The sequence below is a fragment of the Pan paniscus genome, chromosome 11, assembly GCF_029289425.2.
Source record: "Pan paniscus chromosome 11, NHGRI_mPanPan1-v2.0_pri, whole genome shotgun sequence".
Classification (NCBI taxonomy): Eukaryota; Metazoa; Chordata; class Mammalia; order Primates; family Hominidae; genus Pan; species Pan paniscus.
The window spans coordinates 34737554-34756356 of NC_073260.2; the positions used below are offsets into that span (position 1 = coordinate 34737554).

Consider the following 18803-nt stretch of genomic DNA (forward strand, 5'->3'; position numbering starts at 1 on the left):
TAACTTAAGTGGGTCACAGACTTAGGTGGGTCACAATTACAATGCAGTATGTTAAATGCTTTTATAGAAGAATATATGTAAATCCCTTGAAGGGGAAGTCCCAGGAAGGGAAAGGCACTTCTGCTTGGATAAACTAGGAAGAGCAGTTCTCCTACTGGTATTGTAAGCAAGAATTTTCTAGACAGATGAAACAGTGCCAAGATGTGGAATACTACTAAGAGTTTGGAATGGTTGGAACTTGGGTTTTACTGTTGGGGCAGTGACAGAGAAGACTGGAAAGGTAGTTTGGAGCCAAACTCTCAGGGCTTCAGATGCTAATCTAAGTCAATACCTCTATAGGTTTGAGGTGATGATCCTCTGTTCTCTGGAGTCCAGGAGGCTGAATCAGGGCTACCACATACATGAGCAAATTCTGAGAAGTCAGATCTATGATACCTCCAACCTCCTACCTGTCCCTACTTTTGTCTGTTTTATATTCCCTGAGGTTCCACATAATATTTTATTTGGAAAATGAGTATTCTGTTGTGAGGAAGTTTTTAAATCACTGCAGTGACAACAGAATCTACAAACAGTTATAAGAAAGAAACTGATGTTTTTGGGTTGGTGCTTTAGAAAGCTCACTTTTGCACTGGGGATAATAAAGTTGTAAATCTCTTGCCGATAAATCCTCAGTCAGGCCTGTTTTACATTCCTTCATCAGCCTCTAGCACTTACCTTGTCTTATTTTTTATAGGCTTCAGGGTACTGAGTACCTATCCAATTTCTTAGAGTTTCCATTCTATTCTTGACTGTTTGCAAATAGACTTGAATTTCTCAAATAACTTTCCTGGCCCTTTGGTTTAAAATTTTTACTTTAATCGAGGAAACAGTGAAGAAACAACAAAATAACATGAATGAGAGCATTACACAGATTTAGGATCCACACATATTCCTGCCCTTATTAGAGAAAAACATAGTATCCTAGACATTGTGAATGTCATATTGAAGCCATCCTAATAAAATTGATAAAACTAAATTGCTAGGTTTAACAAAAGCATAAGCTTTAAGTAGAAACATAGCAAAGCATTAACCAGACTGCTCTATAGCCCACTTCTGTACAGCTGATTACTACTTAAAAGTCACATAGCCCCTGCCGTAAGGTCCTAACTTCTGTAGATAACATCTTTAATGTTAAGAAATGTTAAGTTTTCCATTTTGAGATATTTTCCAGATCCTGCATTCCAATGGGTCCATCGATGCCAGCCAGTCTGAAGACCCTCTCTGAGGAAGTAATTCAGTCCCAAAATGTAGTTTTTACATCTTTATTAAAGATTGCATTCCACACACCCTAAGCAATTAGCTCCTCAGCCCCCTATTTGCCAAAATTCCCTAAAAATTCTAGGCCAAAACTCCTTGGTGAGGTGGATTTAAAGTTCCTTTCCACTTTCTTATTTGGCTACCATACAATCATTATACTCTTTCTCTGCTGCAACTCCCACTGTTTCGGTGCATTGGTCTGTTACCCATATGACAGGCAAACCTGGTTGTCATAGAACAATATTGTGGAGGCTCTCAATACCATTACATTCCTCTAAATGGTTTTGATGTTTTTGCTTTAGGGGCAATCAGGTTGGACTCCAACTACAAACTTGATCTTTTTGTTACCAATACACATCTCTGTTCAAGATCTCTATCTCTATCTGTATATCTATATTTATGTTTTTACAGTCAGCCCTCCATGCTTATGGGTTTCACATAACTTGGATTCAACAAATTTGGATCAAAAATATTCAGGCAAAAGCCAATAGAAATAACAATATAATATGAATTAAAAATACAGCTTAACAGGTATTTACATAGCATTTACGTAGTAGTAGGTATTATAAGTAACCTAGAGATGATTCAAAGTATATGAGAAAATGAGTGTGGATTCTGTGCAAATACTTTGCCATTTTATATAAGGAACTTGAACATCCATGGATTTGGGTATCCATGGGAGTCCTGGAATCCATCCCTCATAGATACCAAGGGATCCCTGTATATATATATATTGGTATTTAGCTGGATTGTGCCTTTATGGTGCAAGGGTCAGTCAGAGAACTGGGGCAAGTTTTTACACAGAATTTGATGTTTCCTCTGCTGGGACTCTGCTTTCTGGAATTCCTCCCTTACTTTATGGTGGCTGTTTCTCCAGAATTCTGCTGGTTTGTCCATAAAGAGCCATTTTATTATCAGAATTTCCAAACCTATGCTGTCCCTAGTCAGTCTATAGCCATACAAATGTGAAACTCACACCAAAATGTTACTTCTTCTAAGTGATACTCTTAAAAAATTTTGCAGAGAGTTTATAGTTGTCATTTCTGAGGTGCTTGAGTCTGATAGGAGCTTATTCAGCCAAAGTGACAGCAACAGAAATCGGAAGTCCTCCCCTTTACATTTTATGACTAGAGTGTACCTCCCTCTTTCTCTGTGTTGGCTTCCATGCTGATCCGACCTATATGATTTCCTAATACACCTCAAAATCAAAGTAGACTGAAATTTCCAATGGAGAATATGAGACAATGAATAAAAAATTTGAAATCCCCCTGAGGCCAGAGGTGAGCATATCATAAGTGTTAAATAGCATGGAATAATTAAATAGATTTGAGTGTTTTATTAGCCCATTAAAGGTTAAATGAGGCATTATGTGAAAGCAGATGGCTCATGGGAGGGTCTCGTTATATTTTATTTTCATCCTCTAAATAAAAATCTAGCCTTTTAGTCTCTCCACCCTTAGTTCACCTGTAGCCCATTCCTTCCTTGAGCAGGCAAAATGAAAACTGACCCTCAGAGTTCATCTCCTTTAGCAGTCCTCTTTGATCACTTCCTGCTAATGCTCCCTCCTCTCTGTGCCTTATTCAAACCACTCAGGAATTTATGATTAACTACTTTATTTCCAGAACTCAGAGGACAAATGAGAAAGATAAGGGGGGAGATGAGAAGTCATATTTAAATAATGCATAATATTACCATAAAATGTGTTAGGTAATTAGGTAATTTACATATTATCTTTTAAGTTCTTATTCATTAGTTAATGCTGGTGGCAAGTGCAACAAATAATTGTCTCTCATTGCCTCATTCAGATACAGACACCAGAATCCTTGCTTAATGTCCTTAATTTCAAGAATCAGAGAGCAAATGAGAAAAACAATGGATGGATTAGGCAATATTACTTAATTAATGCGTTACATATACCATGTGGTGTACTAGCTGTCATATGTAAATTGTCTTTTAAAAATTGTTTTCATTAAGTAATGCCTATAAATAATGTAATATGTTTGTTGCCTTCATTTTTATGTTGATTACTGCTCTCATGTATTCAGCACTGTGTACATGCATGTTAGGGGCTGGGGATTCAATTCTGGATATGATATTTTCTCTGCATTGTGGGATTAGCTCCAGATGGCTCTGTAAGGTGGATAAGAAAATTTAGGCTTTATATAAAAGTCACACAGGTCATAAATTGCAGCCACCGTTTAAGTCTGTTGTTTGTCTATATTTCCTATATTAATTTGAGTCAGTTTGAGGAATAAATTAAATACAAGGAAGTATTTCAGGAGGACAAGAGGAACTGTGAGACATTCTTAAAAAATTATTATAAAAAAGGTTATTTTGCCTATTAATGATGCTGATATTTCTCTGAAGGAGAATTGCAATTTTGGTTCTGAATTTTAGAGACAGGGTCTTGCTCTGTCTCTCAGGCTGGAATGCAATGGTGTGATCATATCTCATTGCAGCCTGGAATTCCTGGGCTTAATCAATCTTCCCCTCAAACCCCCAATTCGGCCTTCTGAGTAGCTAGTACCACAGGTACATGTCACCTTGCCCAGGCTAATTTTCAGTTTTTTTTTCTTTTCTTTTTTTTTTTTTTAATGTAAAGATGAGGTCTTGCTATGTTCCGCGGGCAGTCAGCCAACTCTTGAGCTCAAGCCATCCTCCTGTCTTGGCCTCCCAAAGTGCTGGGTGATTCTGAATTTGGATTTTGAATCAGTCTTTTCATGTGTGCTACAAATTGAATTTCATCTGTGGCAAAACCAAAAATAAACAAAAAACAACTTTTATTTTCCAAGGTGTGTTGACCGTGTTCTAGAAATCACCACCGTATATATAAAATTAATTAAAAATTTACTCTTACAATCTGAGTTTATAGTGCAGAATTGGGACAGGAATATACAATTAGAGGGGTGATGCTATCTTAAGAAACATCACCATATATTACAACTCAAAAGTCATTCCAAGTGGAAATTGTTATGCAAGAAAAACATTATGAATAAGATCATATATTGCTTTTGAAACAGAGAGAATTGCCAATATTCTCCAAGTAGACTTTAGTCAACTAATATATTTTCTCTTTAACTTAATATTAGAGATAAATATTGATGTGAATATTTGCTTTACTCAGACCTAATGACCTCTTTAGTGTATTTTATTAAATTCTTTTACTTCCTTTTCTCTTTTTTAGGCTTAAAGATTAGCTGCTTTTCCCCTCCTCTGCCAAAGCATTTGACATTTTTGTTTGGGAATTTAAAAATCTAAATAAATCTTACTCTTTTTTTAAAATAATTTTTTTTGGGGTTTGAGGTTTACAATATGATGTTTTGGGATATATATAGATGGTAAATGGTTACTATAGTGAAGCTGATTAATAAACCATCTTGCATAGTTACTATTTTGTGTGACAAGAACAGCTACAATCTACTTATTTAAACAAAAAACCCCAATACAATGAATTTTATTAACTTCAGTACTCACATTGTAGGTCTAGACTTGCTCATCTTACATATCTGCTATTTTGTATCCTTTGATCTACATCTCCCCAATTCTTTTCCATCCCATCTCCTCCCACCTGTGGTTACCAATGTTCCATTCTCCATCTCTGTGTATATGACCTTTCTTTCAAAAAAAAAATTCCACAAATGAATAAGATCCTGCAATATTTTTCTATGTCTGGCTTACTGTAATGTCCTTCAGGTCCATCCATGTTGTGGCAAATGACAGAATCTCTCTCTCTCTCTCTTTTTAAAAGGCTGAATAATATTTCATTGTGGATAGACATCACATTTTCTTTACCCATCAGTGGGCATTTAGGCTGTTTCTGTATCTTGACTATTGTGAATAATGCTTCAATGAACACAGTAGTACAGATATCTACCAGGTGGCGATTTTATTTCCTTTGGGTATGGACCCAGAAGAGGGACTGCAGGGTCATATGGTAGTTCTATTTTTAATTTCTTTAGAATCTCCACAGTGTTTTCCATGATGGCTATACCAGTCTACATTCCTACCAACAGTGAACTAGGGTTCCCTTTTGTCCACACCCTTGCCAACATTTGTTATCTCTTATCTTTTGATAATAGCCAATCACACAGATGTGAAGTGATATCTCATGGTGTTTTAATTTGCATTTCCTTTATAATTAGTAGTGTTGAACAAATTTTCGTATACCTATTGGCCATTTTTATGTCTTTAAAAAATGTCTAAGTTCCTTCCCCATTTTAAAATCAGGTTATTCATTTTTCTGCCATTGAGTTGCAACAGTTCCTTATAAATTTTGGATGTTAACCCCTTATCAATTGCAATTATTTTTGCCAGTCAGTAGGTTGCCTTTCGTTTTGCTGATTGTTTCCTTTTCTATAAAAATGTGTTTTTTTGTTAGATTTAATATCACTTATTTATTTTTATTTTTGCAGTAAGAACTTTTGGTATGATATACAAAAACTCATTGCCAAGACCAATGTTGAGGAGCTTTTCCCTATGTTCTTTTCTAGGTATTTTATGATTTCAGGTCTTACACTTAGGTATTTTATTCATTTTGAGTTGAATTTTGGGTGTGGTGTAAGAGTCCAATTTCATTCTTTTGCCCGTAGAAATCCAGTTTTCTCAGCACCATTTGTTGAAAAACTACCCAATCCTTGTTGTGTCCTCTTGGTACCCTTGTTAAAAATTAATTGACATACGTGTTTGGATTTAGTTCTGGGAACTCTGTTTTATTCAATTGATCTTTCTTTCTGTTTGTATGCAAGTACCATATGGTTTTGATTACTATAGCTTTGTAATACATTTTAAATCAGGAAGTGTGATGCCTCTAACCTGCTTTTTTCCCCTCAGTATTGCTTTGGCTGTGTGTGTGTGTGTGTGTGTGTGCATGCATGTGTGTGCGCTTGTGTGTGTGGTTCCATATTATAACAGGAGTTAAAACAATTGTTTCTGAAGAATGCCATTGGAATTTTGATTGAAATTGTGTTAAATCTATATATTGCTTTGGGTAGTATGGACATTTTAAAAATATTAATCTGTCCCATCTATGAACGTGGGGTATCTTTCCATTTACTTGTGTCTTCTTTGATTACTTTCATCAATGTTTTACAGTTTTTAGTATAAAATTATTTTACCTCCTTTGTTAAATTTATTTCTCAATTTTTGTATACTGTCATAAATGATATGATTTTCTTGATTTTTTTCAGTTAGTTATTTGTGTATAGAAATGCTACTGATTTTTTATGTTATTTTTGTACTTTGTAACTTTGTTGAATTCATTTATTAGTTCTAACACTTTTTGTGGTAGAATCTTTGGGGCTCTAGTTAGTTCTAGCTAGATTAACTTCTGACATATAGAATTAGGTCATCTGCAAATAGAGATAATTTTACTTGTTTCTTTTTATTTGGATACCTTTTATTTTTTTTCTTGTCTGACTGTACTTGCTAGTACTAACGGTGCTATAATGAATACAAATGGTGAAAGTGAATATCTCTGCCTTTTACCAGATCTTAACAGAAAAGCTTTCAGTTGTGCCCCATTGGTTATGATGTTAGATGTAGTTTTTTTTTTATAAATGGCTTTTATTATGTTGAAGATCTTTCCTTCTGTACTAAACTGTTAAGGATTTTTATCAAGAAAGGATGATGAATATTGTCAAATGCTTTTTCCGTGTCAGTTGAGATGATCATATGGTTTTTATCTTTTATTCTGTTAATGTGATGTATCACTTTGATTGATTTGCATATGTTAAACCAGACTTGAATGCCAACAAAAAGTCCTACTTGGTCATGATGCATAATCTTTCTGATGTGTTGTTGAATTTGGTTTGCTAATATTTTATGGAGGATTTTTGCATTGATGTTCATCAGAGGTATTGGCCTATACTTGTCTTTTCTTGCAGTGTCTTTGTGTGGCATATATATCAGGGTGATGCTGGTCTTGTAAAATATTTTTGGAAGTATTCCCTCTAGCTCTATTTAATGAAGGTTTAAGAAGTATTGGTAGTAATTATTTGAATATGTGGTAGAATTCAACCATGAAATCTTCCTGCTTTTCTCTATTGGGAGGATTTAAATGATTTTCAATTCCTTTATTTGTTATTTGTCTGTTCAAGCTTTCTATTTCTTCCTGACTCAATCTTGGAATGTTATTTTTTCTAGAAATGTATCAATTTCCTTTAGGTTGTTAAATTTGTTGGTATATAATTGTTTATAATAGTTTCTTATGATTCTTTTCATTTCTGAGGCATCTGTTGTAATGTTTTCACTCACGTTTCATTTCATTAAAGTCTTTCCTCTATTTCTTAGTCTAGCTAGAGGTTTGTCAATTTTGTTCAATTTTTCAAATAATCAAATTTTTGTTCTATTGACTTTTATATGTTTTTTCTGTTTTCCATTTGATTTATTTCTGTTCTGACTTTTACTATTTCCTTCCTTCTGTTAATTTTGGGTTTACTTTGTTGTTCTTTTTCTAGCTCCTTGAAATATAATGCTAGGCTATTTATTTGGGATCTTTCTTCATTTTTGAATAAATGCCTACATTAAGTAGATGTTTATGGCTGTAAACATTCCTTTTAGAACTGCTTTTGCTGCATCCCATGGATTTGGTATGTTGTGTTTCTATTGTCATATGTCTAGGATATATTTTATATATCTCTTTCTATATCTATCTATCTATCTCTATATCTATCTGAGACACATGACAATGGAAATGCAACATACCAAATATATTTATATGTATATATGCATGTGTTTATACATACATGCATATACACATGTACATATAGATATATGTACATACACATATGTACATATGTATATATACATGTGCATACATGTACATGTGTATATATACCCACATGTATATATGTATATGTGTGTGTATATATGCATATGTATATATGTACATATGTGTATATATACACATACATATATATGTATATGTATGTGTATATATATTTGAAACAGGATCTTGCTCTGTCACCCAGGCTGGAGTGCAATGCTGTGATCACAGCTCACTGCAGCCTCGACCTCCCAGGCTCAAGTGACCCTCTCACTTCAGCCTCCCAAGTAGTTGGGGCTATAGGCATGTGCCACCACATCTGGCTAATGTTTTTCACTTTTGTAGACATGGGTTTTCCTTTGTTGCCTAGGCTGTAAGTTATTTTTAAAATTTTCTTTTTGATTTCTTGTTTGATCCAGTATTTGTTCCAGAACATGTTGTTTAATTTACACATATTAGTAAAATTTTTAAGGTTCCTCCTATTATTTATTTCTAGTTTCATACTATTGTGATCAGGAAAAAATTCTAGATATGATTTTAATTTTTCTGAATTTGTTAAGATTTGTTTTGTGGCCTAACACATGGTATATTCTGGAGAATGTTCCATACACACTAGAAAAAAAGGTATATTCTGGTGCTGTTGGATGAAAAGTTCTATATATGTTTGTTAGGTCCATTTGGTCAAAGTGTAGCTGAAATCCAGTATTTCCTTGTTAACTTTCTGTTTGGTTGGTCTGTTTATTGTGGAAAGAAGAGTATTGAAGTCTCTTGCTATTATTGTTTGGCTATTTCTTTGTTCTTGTTCATTAATATTTGTTTATAAATCTAGGTGCTTCCATGTTGGGAGCATATCTACTTATAACTGTTATGGTTACTATTTCCATGGAATATCTTCTTCCATCCCTTTACTTTTCAGTCTACATGTGCCCTTAAAGCTAAAATGGGTCTCTTATAAGGAGCATATAGTTGGATCTTTTTTAAAACCCATTCAGCCACCTGTCTTTTGATTACAGAATTTAATCCATTTATATTCAAGGTTGTTATTGATAGGTAAGAACCTACTCCTGCCATTCTGTTATCTTTTTCTGATCATTTTATAGATTCTTTGTTTCTTTTTCCCTCTCTTGTTGCTTACCTTTGTGCTTTAGGAATTTTCAGGAGTGCTAAGCTTTGATTTTTTTCTCTTTCTTATTGTATATCTGCTATTATTTTTTGCTTCTTGGTTACTATGAGGCTTACATTTAAAAATCTTGTTGTTGTAATAGATTATTTTAAGCTGATAACAACGGAACTTTGGTCACATACAAATATTCCAGACTTTTGCCCTCTCCCAATAATTTATATTTTCATTGCTGCAATTTTTATCTTTTCACATTTTCTATTCTGTTTTTTTTTTTTTTCCAAGATGGAGCCTTGCTCTGTTGCCCAGGCTGGAGTGCAGTGGTGTGATCTCAGCTCACCACAACCTCTGCCTCCCGGGTTCAAGCAATTCTCCTGCCTCAGCCTCCCAAGTAGCAGGGATTACAGGTGTCTGCCACCACACCCAGCTAATTTTTGTATTTTTAGTAGAGAGGGGTTTCACCCCATCATTCTCAGCAAACTATCGCAAGGACAAAAAACCAAACACTGCATGTTCTCACTCATAGGTGGGAATTGAATAATGAGAACACATGGACACAGGAAGGGGAACATCAGACACTGGGGCCTGTTGTGGGGTGGGGGGAGCGGGGAGGGATAGCATTTGGAGATATACCTAATGTTAAATGACGAGTTACTGGGTGCAGCACACCAACATGACACATGTATACATATGTAACTAACCTGCATGTTGTGCACATGTACCCTAAAACTTAAAGTATAATAAAAAAAAAAGAGGGGTTTCACTATGTTGGCCAGGCTGGTCTCAAACCCTTGACCTCATGATACGCCTGTCTTGGCCTCCCAAAGTGCTGGGATTAGAAGCGTGAGCCACCGTGCCCGGCCTACATTTTCTATTCTTTAACAACCTATTGTTGCTATAGTTATTTTAGACCATACTGACTTTTAACTTTCATACTAGATATTTGAAAGATTTATACATCACCATTACAGTAATGCAGTATTCTGAATTTGATTATGAATTTATCTCTACCAGTGAGTTTTATACTTTCATATGTTTTCATGACAGTGATTATTGTCCTTTCACTTGCAGTTGGAGCACTTTCTTAAGCATTTCTTGTAAGGCTGGTATAGTGGTGAAAAATGCCTTTCATTTTTGCATGTTGGGGAAATATTTTTTCATTTTTTAAAAATTTTATTTAATTTTTCGTTTTTGTGGATACATGATAATTGTATGTACTTATGGGGTTTATGTAATCTTTTGATACAAATGCACAGTATAGATCAAATCTAAGTAACTGGGATACTCAACCTCAAATATTCATTAAATCTTTGTATTGGGAATATTGGAAACCTATTCTAGTTATTGTGTGATATATACAATAAATTATTGTTAATTATAGTTGCCATATTGTGCTACCAAGCACTAGATTTTAATCCTTCTATCATACTGTTTTTTTTGTTTTTTTTTTTTTTTGAGGCGGAGTCTTCCTCTGTCACCAGGCTGGAGTGCAGCAGCACGATCTCGGCTCACTGCAACCTCCAACTCGCTGGTTCAGGCGATTCTCCTGTCTCAGCCTCTGGAGTAGCTGAGATTACAGGCATGCACCACTATGCCCAGCTAATTTTTAGTAGAGACGGGGTTTCACCATGTTGGCCAGGATGGTCTCGATCACCTGACCTCGTGATCTGCCTGCCTCAGCCTCCCAAAGTGCTGGGATTACAGGTGTGAACCACCATGCCTGGCCCCATACTGTATTTTTATACAGTTATTAAGCAAATTTGTTTCATTTCCCCTCCCCAGCCTCTGGTAACTACCATTCTATTCATACAACATCTTTCTTTCTGTGTCTTATTTTACTGAACATAAGGTCCTCCAATTCTATCCATTTTGCTGCAAGTGACATAATTTCATTTATAGCAGAGTAATATTTCATCGTGTATATACCACATTTTCTTTTTCTTAAACTTTTATTCTAATTTCAGGGGTACATGTACAAGTTTGTTATATAGGTAAACTTGTGTCATGGGAGTTTGTAGTACAGATTATTAGGTCACTCAGGCATTAAGCCTAGTACCCATAGTTATTTTTCCTGATCCTCTCCATGTACCCCTACCCTTCACCCTCCAATAGGCTCCAGTGTATGTTGTTTCTCTCTGTATGTCCATGTGTTCTCATCATTTAGCTCCCACTTATGAAGAACATGTGGTATTCAGTTTTCTATTCCAGCATTAGTTTGGTAAGGATAATGGCCTCCAGCTCCATCCACGTTCTTGCAAAGGACATGACCTCATTCATTTTTAGGGTGGCATAGTATTCCATGGCGTATATGTACCACATTTTCATTATCCAGTCTATAGGTGATGAGCATTTAGGTTGATTCCATGTCTTTGCTATTGTGAATAGTGCTGCAATGAACATACATGTGCAAGTGTTTTTATAATAGAACAGTTTATATTCCTTCAAATATATACCCAGTAATGGGTTGCTGGGTTGAATGGTATTTCTGTCTTTACATCTTGGAGGAATCACCACACTATCTTCCACAATGGTTGAACTAATTTACACTCCAACCAACAGTGTATAAACATTCCTTTTTCTCTACAACCTCACCAGCATCTGTTATTTTTTGACTTTTTATTAGTAGCCATTCTGACTGGTGTGGGATGGTACCTCATTGTGATTTTGATTTGTATTTCTCCAATAATCAGTGATGTTGAGCATCTTTTTCATGATTGTTGGCCATATGTATATATTCTTTTGAAAAGTGTCTGTTCATGTCCTTTGTCCACTTTTTCATGGGGTTTTTTCTTTTTTCTTGTAAATTTAAGTTTCTTATAGATACTAGATATTAGACCTTTGTCAGTTGCATAGTTTGCAAAAATTTTCTCCCATTCTGCAGGCTGTCTGTTCACTCTGTTTATATATACATATGTAATATATATATAATTTTATTATGTATATAATTTTATATGTTTATATATATAATTTTGTTTTGCTGTGCAGTAGCTCTTTAGTTTAATTAGATCCCATTTGTCAATTTTTGCTTGTGTTGCAATTGCTTTTGGCATCTTTGTAACGAAATCTTTGCCTGTGCCTGTGGCCTGTGTCCTGAATAGTATTGTCTAGGTTGTCTTCCAGAGCTTTTATAGTTTCGTGCTTTACATTTAAGTCTCTAATCCATCTTGAGTTAATTTTTGTATATGATATAAGAAAGGGGTCCAGTTTCAATCTTCTGCATATGGCTCGCCGGTTATCCCAACACCATTTATTGAATAGTGAATCTTTTCCCTATTGCTTGTTTTTGTCAGGTTTGTTGAAGATCAGATAGCTGTAGGTGTGCAGCCTCATTTCTGGGTTCCCTCTTCTGTTCCATTGGTCTATAGGTCTGTTTTTGTACCCTTACCATGCTGTTTTCGTTGCTATAGCCCGGTAGTATAGTCTGAAGTCCGGTAGTGCAATGCCTTCAGCTTTGTTCTTTTTGCTTAGGATTGCCTTGGCTGTTCAGGCTCTTTTTGGGTTCCATATGAACTTTAAAGTAGTTTTTTTTTTTTTCAGTTCTGTGAAGAATCTCAATGGTAGTTTAACAGGAATAGCATTGAATCTATAAATTACTTTGGGCAATATGGCCATTTTATGATATTGATTCTTCCTATTCATGAACATGGAGTGTTTTCCCATTTGTTTGTGTCTTCTCTGATTTCTTTGAGCAGTGTTTTGTAATTCTTCTTATAGAGATCTTTAACCTTCCTGGTTAGATGCATTCTTAGGTATTTTATTCTTTTTTTGGCATTTGTGAATGGGAATGAGTCCTGATTTGGCTTTGGCTTGACTGGAATTGGTGTGTACGAATGTTAGTGATATTTACACATTGATTTTGTATCTTGAGACTTTGCTGAAGTTGTTTATCAGCTTAAGAATGTTTTGGGTTGAGAGTATGGGGTTTTCTAGATACAGAATCATGTTGTCTGCAAACAGGGATAGTTTTGTGTCTGGAATTGGTTCCTTCTGGTGGGTTCTTGGTCTCACTGACTTCAAGAATGAAGCTGCGGACCCTCGTGGTGCGTGTTACAGTTTTTAAAGATGGTGTGTCCGGAGTTTGTTCCTTCTGATGTTCAGATGTGTCTGGAGTTTCTTCCTTCTGGACCCTCGCGGTGAGGGTTACAGTTCTTAAAGATGGTGTGTCTGGAGTTTGTTCCTTCTGATGTTCAGATGTGTCTGGAGTTTCTTCCTTCTGGTGGGTTCGTGGTCTTGCTGACTTCAGGAGTGAAGCCACAGACCTTCACAGTGAGAGTTACAGCTCATAAAAGGTAGTGTGAACCCAAAGAGTGAGCAGCAGCAAGATTTATTGTGAAGAGCGAAAGAACAAAGCTTCCACAGCGTGGAAGGGGACCCGAGCAGGTTGCCACTGCTGGCTCGGGTAGCCAGCTTTTATTCCCTTATTTGGCCCCATCCACATCCTGCTGATTGGTCCATTTTACAGAGTGCTGATTGGTCCTTTTCTGGAGTGCTAATTGGTGCATTTACAAACCTTTAGCTAGACACAAAAGTTCTCCAAGTCCCCACCCGACCCAGAAGCCCAGCTGGCTTCACCTCTCAGTTTGACTTCCTCTTTTCCTATTTGGATACCCTTTATTTCTTTCTCTTGCTTGATTGCCCTGGCCGGGACTTCTAGTACTATGTTGAATAGGAGTGGTGAGGGAGGGCATGCTTGTATTGTGCTGGTTTTCAAGGGGAATGCTTCCAGCTTTTGCTCATTCAGTATAATGTTGGCTGTGGGTTTGTCATAGACAGCTCTTATTATTTTGAGGTGTGTTCTTTCAATACCTAGTTTATTGAGAGTTTTTAATGTGAAGGGGTGTCAAATTCATTTATGTGATGAATCACATTTATTTATTTGCATGTGTCAAACAAACCTTGCATCCTAGGGATAAAGCCTAGTTGATCATGGTGGATAAGCTTTCTGATGTGCTGCTGGATTTGGTATGCAAGTATTTTGTTGAGGATGTTTACACTGATGTTCATCAAGGGTATTGACCTGAAGTTTTCTTTTTTTGTTGTGTCTCTGCCAGGTTTTGCTATCAGGATGATTAGAATGAGTTATGGAGGTGTCCATCCTCCTCAATTTTTTGGAATAGTTTCAGCAGGAATGGTACCAGCTATTCTTTGTACATCTTGTAGAATTCAGCTCTAAGTCTGTTTGGTCCTGGGCTTTTTTTATGTTGGTAGACTATTTCTGACTCAGTTTCAGAGCTTATTATTGGTCTGTTCAGGGATTCAATTTCTTCCTGGTTCAGTCTTCAGAGGGTGTATGTGTCTAGGAATGTATCCATTTCTTCTAGATTTTCTAGTTTGTGTGCAGAAAGTGTTCATAATATTCTCTAATGGTTGTTTGTATTTCTGTGGGGCCAGTGTATACTACAGTTTCTTATCCATTAATTTATCAATGAACACGTAGGTTGAGTCCATATCTTGGCTATTGCGATTGGTACTGCAATAAACGTGGGAGTGCAGATTTTTTTCCATTATGTTGATTTCCTTTATTTTGGATATATACCTGAATATATATCCAGGTATGGAATTGCTGAATCATATAGAAGCTCCATTTTTATTTGTTTGAGGAGCCTTCATACTGTTTTCCATAATGGCTGTACTACTTTACATTCTCACAAACAGTATACAAGAGATCCCCTTTCTCTGCAGCCTTGTCAGTATGTATTGTTTTTGTCTTTTGATGACAGCCATTTTAACTGGAATAATTTTTTATTGTGTCTTTAATTTGCATTCCCGTGATGATTAGTGAGGTTGAGCATTTTTTCATATACCTGATGGCCATGTGTATATCTTTTGAGAAATGTCTATTCAGATAAAATGAGTTGACTGTAAATGTGTGATTTATGGGTTCTCTGTTATGTTCCATTGGTCTTCATGTCTGTTTTTATGCCAGTACCATGCTGTTTTGGTTACTATAACTTTGTAATATAATTTGAAATCAGGTAGAGTGATGCCTATGGCTTTGTTCTTTTGCTCAGGGTTGCTTTGATCATTCTAGTTCTTTTGTAGTTCCATGTGAAGCTTAGGATTGTTTCTTCTATTTCTTTGAAGAATGACATTGGTATTTTGATAGGAATTGCATCTGTAGATGATTTTGTGTAGTATGAAGACTTTAACAATATTGATTCTTCCAATCCATGAATATGAAATATTTTTCTATTTTTTGTGTCCTCTTCAATTTCTTCTATCAATGCTTTATAGTTTTCATTATAGAGCTATTTTACTTCTTTAAGTTTATCCCTATATATTTTATATATTTTGCAGCTATTGTAAATAGGATTACGTTCTTAATTTATTTTTCAGGTTTTTCACTGCTGGCATATGGAAATTTTACTGATTTTTTTCATGTTAATTTTGTATTCTGAAACTTTACTGAATTTGTTTATCAGTTGTAAGAATTTCTTGATAACATCTTTAGGTTTTTCTAAATATAAGATTATATCATCTGCTAAGAAGGAAACTTTGACTTATTCCTTTCCTATTTTGTTGCTCTTTACTTGTTTCCCATGTCTAATTGCTCTGGATAGGACTTCTAGTACCATGTTAAATGAAATTGGTGAAAGTGGGCATCTTTATCTTGTTTCAGACCTTACAGGGAAAGCTTTCAGTTTGTCCTCATTCGACATAATACTAGCGGTGGATCTGTTGTATATGACTCTTTTGAGAGATTTTGTTATTAAGGAATGTAAAATTTTATCGAATGATTTTTGGCATCAATTAACATAATCACAGTTTTTTGTCCTTCATTCTGTTCATATGAGGTATCACATTTATTGAATTGCATACATGTATTACAGATCTGAATGTGTATATCTCTACCGAGAATCAGTTTTCGGCAATTATTTTGTTAAATAACCTTTCTGTGCCTTTCTCAATTTCTTCTCACAATGCAATATTTGTTTGCTTAATGGCTCTCCATAGTCCCATAAGGAGGATTTTTTTCATGTTTTTTCATTCTTCCTCCCCTTCCCCAACTGGATTATTTCAAAAGACCTGTCTTCAGGTTCAGAAATTATTTCTTCAGCTTCATCTAGTCTGCTGTTGAAGGTCTAAATTAGATTTTTTATTTTATTCATTGACTTATTCAGCTTCTAGATTTGTTTGGTTCTTTTTTTTTTAAATCTATATTTTTGTTGAATTTCTCGTGTAGATCACAAATTGTTTTCCTGATTTCATTGACTTGTCTTCTGTGTTCTCTTGATATCACTGAGTTTCCTTAAGAAAATTGTTTTGAATTTCTTTTTAGGCAGCTTATATATTTCCATTTCTTTTGGGGTCAGCCACTGGAGAAATATTGTTTTCCTTTGGTGGTGTCATGTTTCCTTCTTTTTTTTTTTCATGTTTCTTGTGCCCCTGTATTGATCTCTGTGTATCTGATGAAACAGTTGCCTTTTAATTTTATACAATAGCTTTTATAGGGGAAGACTTTCCCTTGAAGATGGGTCTTATTGTGTCAATTGGATAGAGTGTGTTGACTGTCATTTGGGTAGAGTGTGGGTCTGGGTGGGCATAGTACTGTAGTCTCCATGAGGTTTTTTCAGCTATAATCAATGTCAGTAATGACTGTAGGTACCTCAGTGGCCTAGGCTGCAGGAAACTGGCAGCAGTGGTGGCAAGGAAGAATGTTAGGGTTCTTGGTGGCAAAGGCTTTAGAGATCTTCGTGTTTTCATTTTCTTCACAGTGGGGAGACTTAGGGGATCTCTCTTGGTGTGTTATCTGACATTGGCCACTGGAAGCCACAACAAGGCTGTGTTCCACTACACAGGTGGTTGGAGTGGCTGTGGATTGTGTCTTGTTGAACTACTGTGGAACCTGTGACATGGGTGCAGGTTTACTCTCTTAGGCATGGGTGGCTGCAGCTTTTCCATCAAGCCAAGGACTGTGACTATGAGACACTCCCCAGCAGTTTGGTTTCATGGGGTAGGGATATAGCTGTGACTCTGATTCTGGGGATCAGAGTATAGGGTTGGCATGGTTCCAGGGATGAAGGTGTGTTCCAGAGGCTCACATTTGGGGGGCAGGGCAATCTGTAATTTGAATTCTGGAGACAAGAGGCCACAGTGGCAACTTGGACACCAAGAGAGAGGGTACTGCATAGTGGTTACTGTGGATCCTGTAATGGTGCGACACAGCAGGGGTTAGGCTCTGTGGAGCTGAATACAGTAGCAACAAGGGCCCATTTCTTGGCAGCAAGGAGTTGTGTGGAGCAGCTGTGGCTTCAGCTCCATGGATGAGGAGCAGTGCAATGTTGTCTTTATTCTCCAGGGAGATGGTGCACCTCAGCAGCACAGACTTTGGAGGGCTGGTCCAGATCCATTGAGGTAGGGCAGTGTGGTTGTTCAGCCCTAAGTTGGGGGTGATACAGATCAGCCAAAGTTATGTTTCCCTTGGGGGCTGGGCTCATGCATCAAGTTTGCAGCTGTTCCCCTGGGCTAAAGCTCCATTCCCCTGGGGCTGAGGCACTGGGCTGGTTCAGGGCGCTGAGGAGGCTTGACTGCTCTGCTGGCTTGGGTGCAGTTTCTTAGCTGTGCTGGAGTGCCTGGTCCCTAAGGAGCAGGGTGCCACAGGGGCTCAGGTACAGGGTCAAAGTTGCTTCCCTGAGCCAAAGCTCCAGTCCTCTGAGGTCGAGGTACCAGGCTGGTGCAGGTGCTGAGAAGGCATGACTGCTCTGCTGGCTTGGGTGTGGGTTCTCTACTGGGCTGGGGAGCCTGGTCCCCAAGATGCAGGGTACTGTGTGGGCTTGGGCACTGCAATTGCAGCTGCTTTCCTGGGCCATAGCTCTAGTTTTCTGGGCTTGAGGCATCAGGTTGGCTTGGGCACCAAGGCTGCAGAACTGCTTCACCACGTTGGATGTGGCTTCCCCAGCAGAGGGGCACAAGGCTGGTTTACATGCTGGTGGGTCATGGCAACTCTGCTGGCTCAGGCACTGCTTTCCTGGGGATGGGATGCCAAGGCTCTGAATAGTCAGGAGTGGAGTGCAGCAGCCACTGAAATGGGGAAGATGGAGTGTTTCCTAGGCAGCCTGTTTCCAGGGGTTGGTGAGCCCAGCTGATAAATGGCATACTACCATGTGTGAGCATGGTGCAATGATGGTGGAGACTCAGAAATGGAGAGGTGCAGTGCCTACTGACCCCCAGAGGCAGTGGCTTCCATTTCAAGATGGCAAGTGCAGTGGCAGCTTGGGACACGAGGGTGGGTGGGGTGGGGCACAACATGGGCTTCTTTGCTGGAGTAGAATTGAATTCCAGGCAGCTCCCTTAAATTGGGTTCAGGCTCCATGAGGACTGTAGGATTTTCTCATAGCAAAGACTGCAGTGGTGGTAATGGGAGTTGCTGCAGGCTTCCTGCTTACCTTTTCCCGGCAGAGAAGTCCCTCCTGGTTTCCAGCTGATCCCATATGGGCAGATGAGGTGGCAGAGGCAGGGTGTTTTGTTCCCTTTTCTATGCAGTCAGCCTGAGTTTCTGTGTTTTATAAAGTTTCTACCACTTCCTTGATGTACTCCGGCACACTCTTTTAATCATTCTTGTTGAAATGTAGTTGTTTATTCATCGTCTTGGTCCTTTTCTGTGGTAGGAATGATAATTAGGCA

At 37.3% G+C, this 18803-nt stretch overlaps 1 protein-coding gene across 3 annotated transcripts in view; it reads left to right on the top strand.

The window, feature by feature from the left end:
- The window catches only part of LOC100973589 (olfactory receptor 13C9), a 133575-nt gene that overhangs the window by 93443 nt on the left and 21329 nt on the right, over positions 1–18803 (top strand). The window lies entirely within an intron of this gene.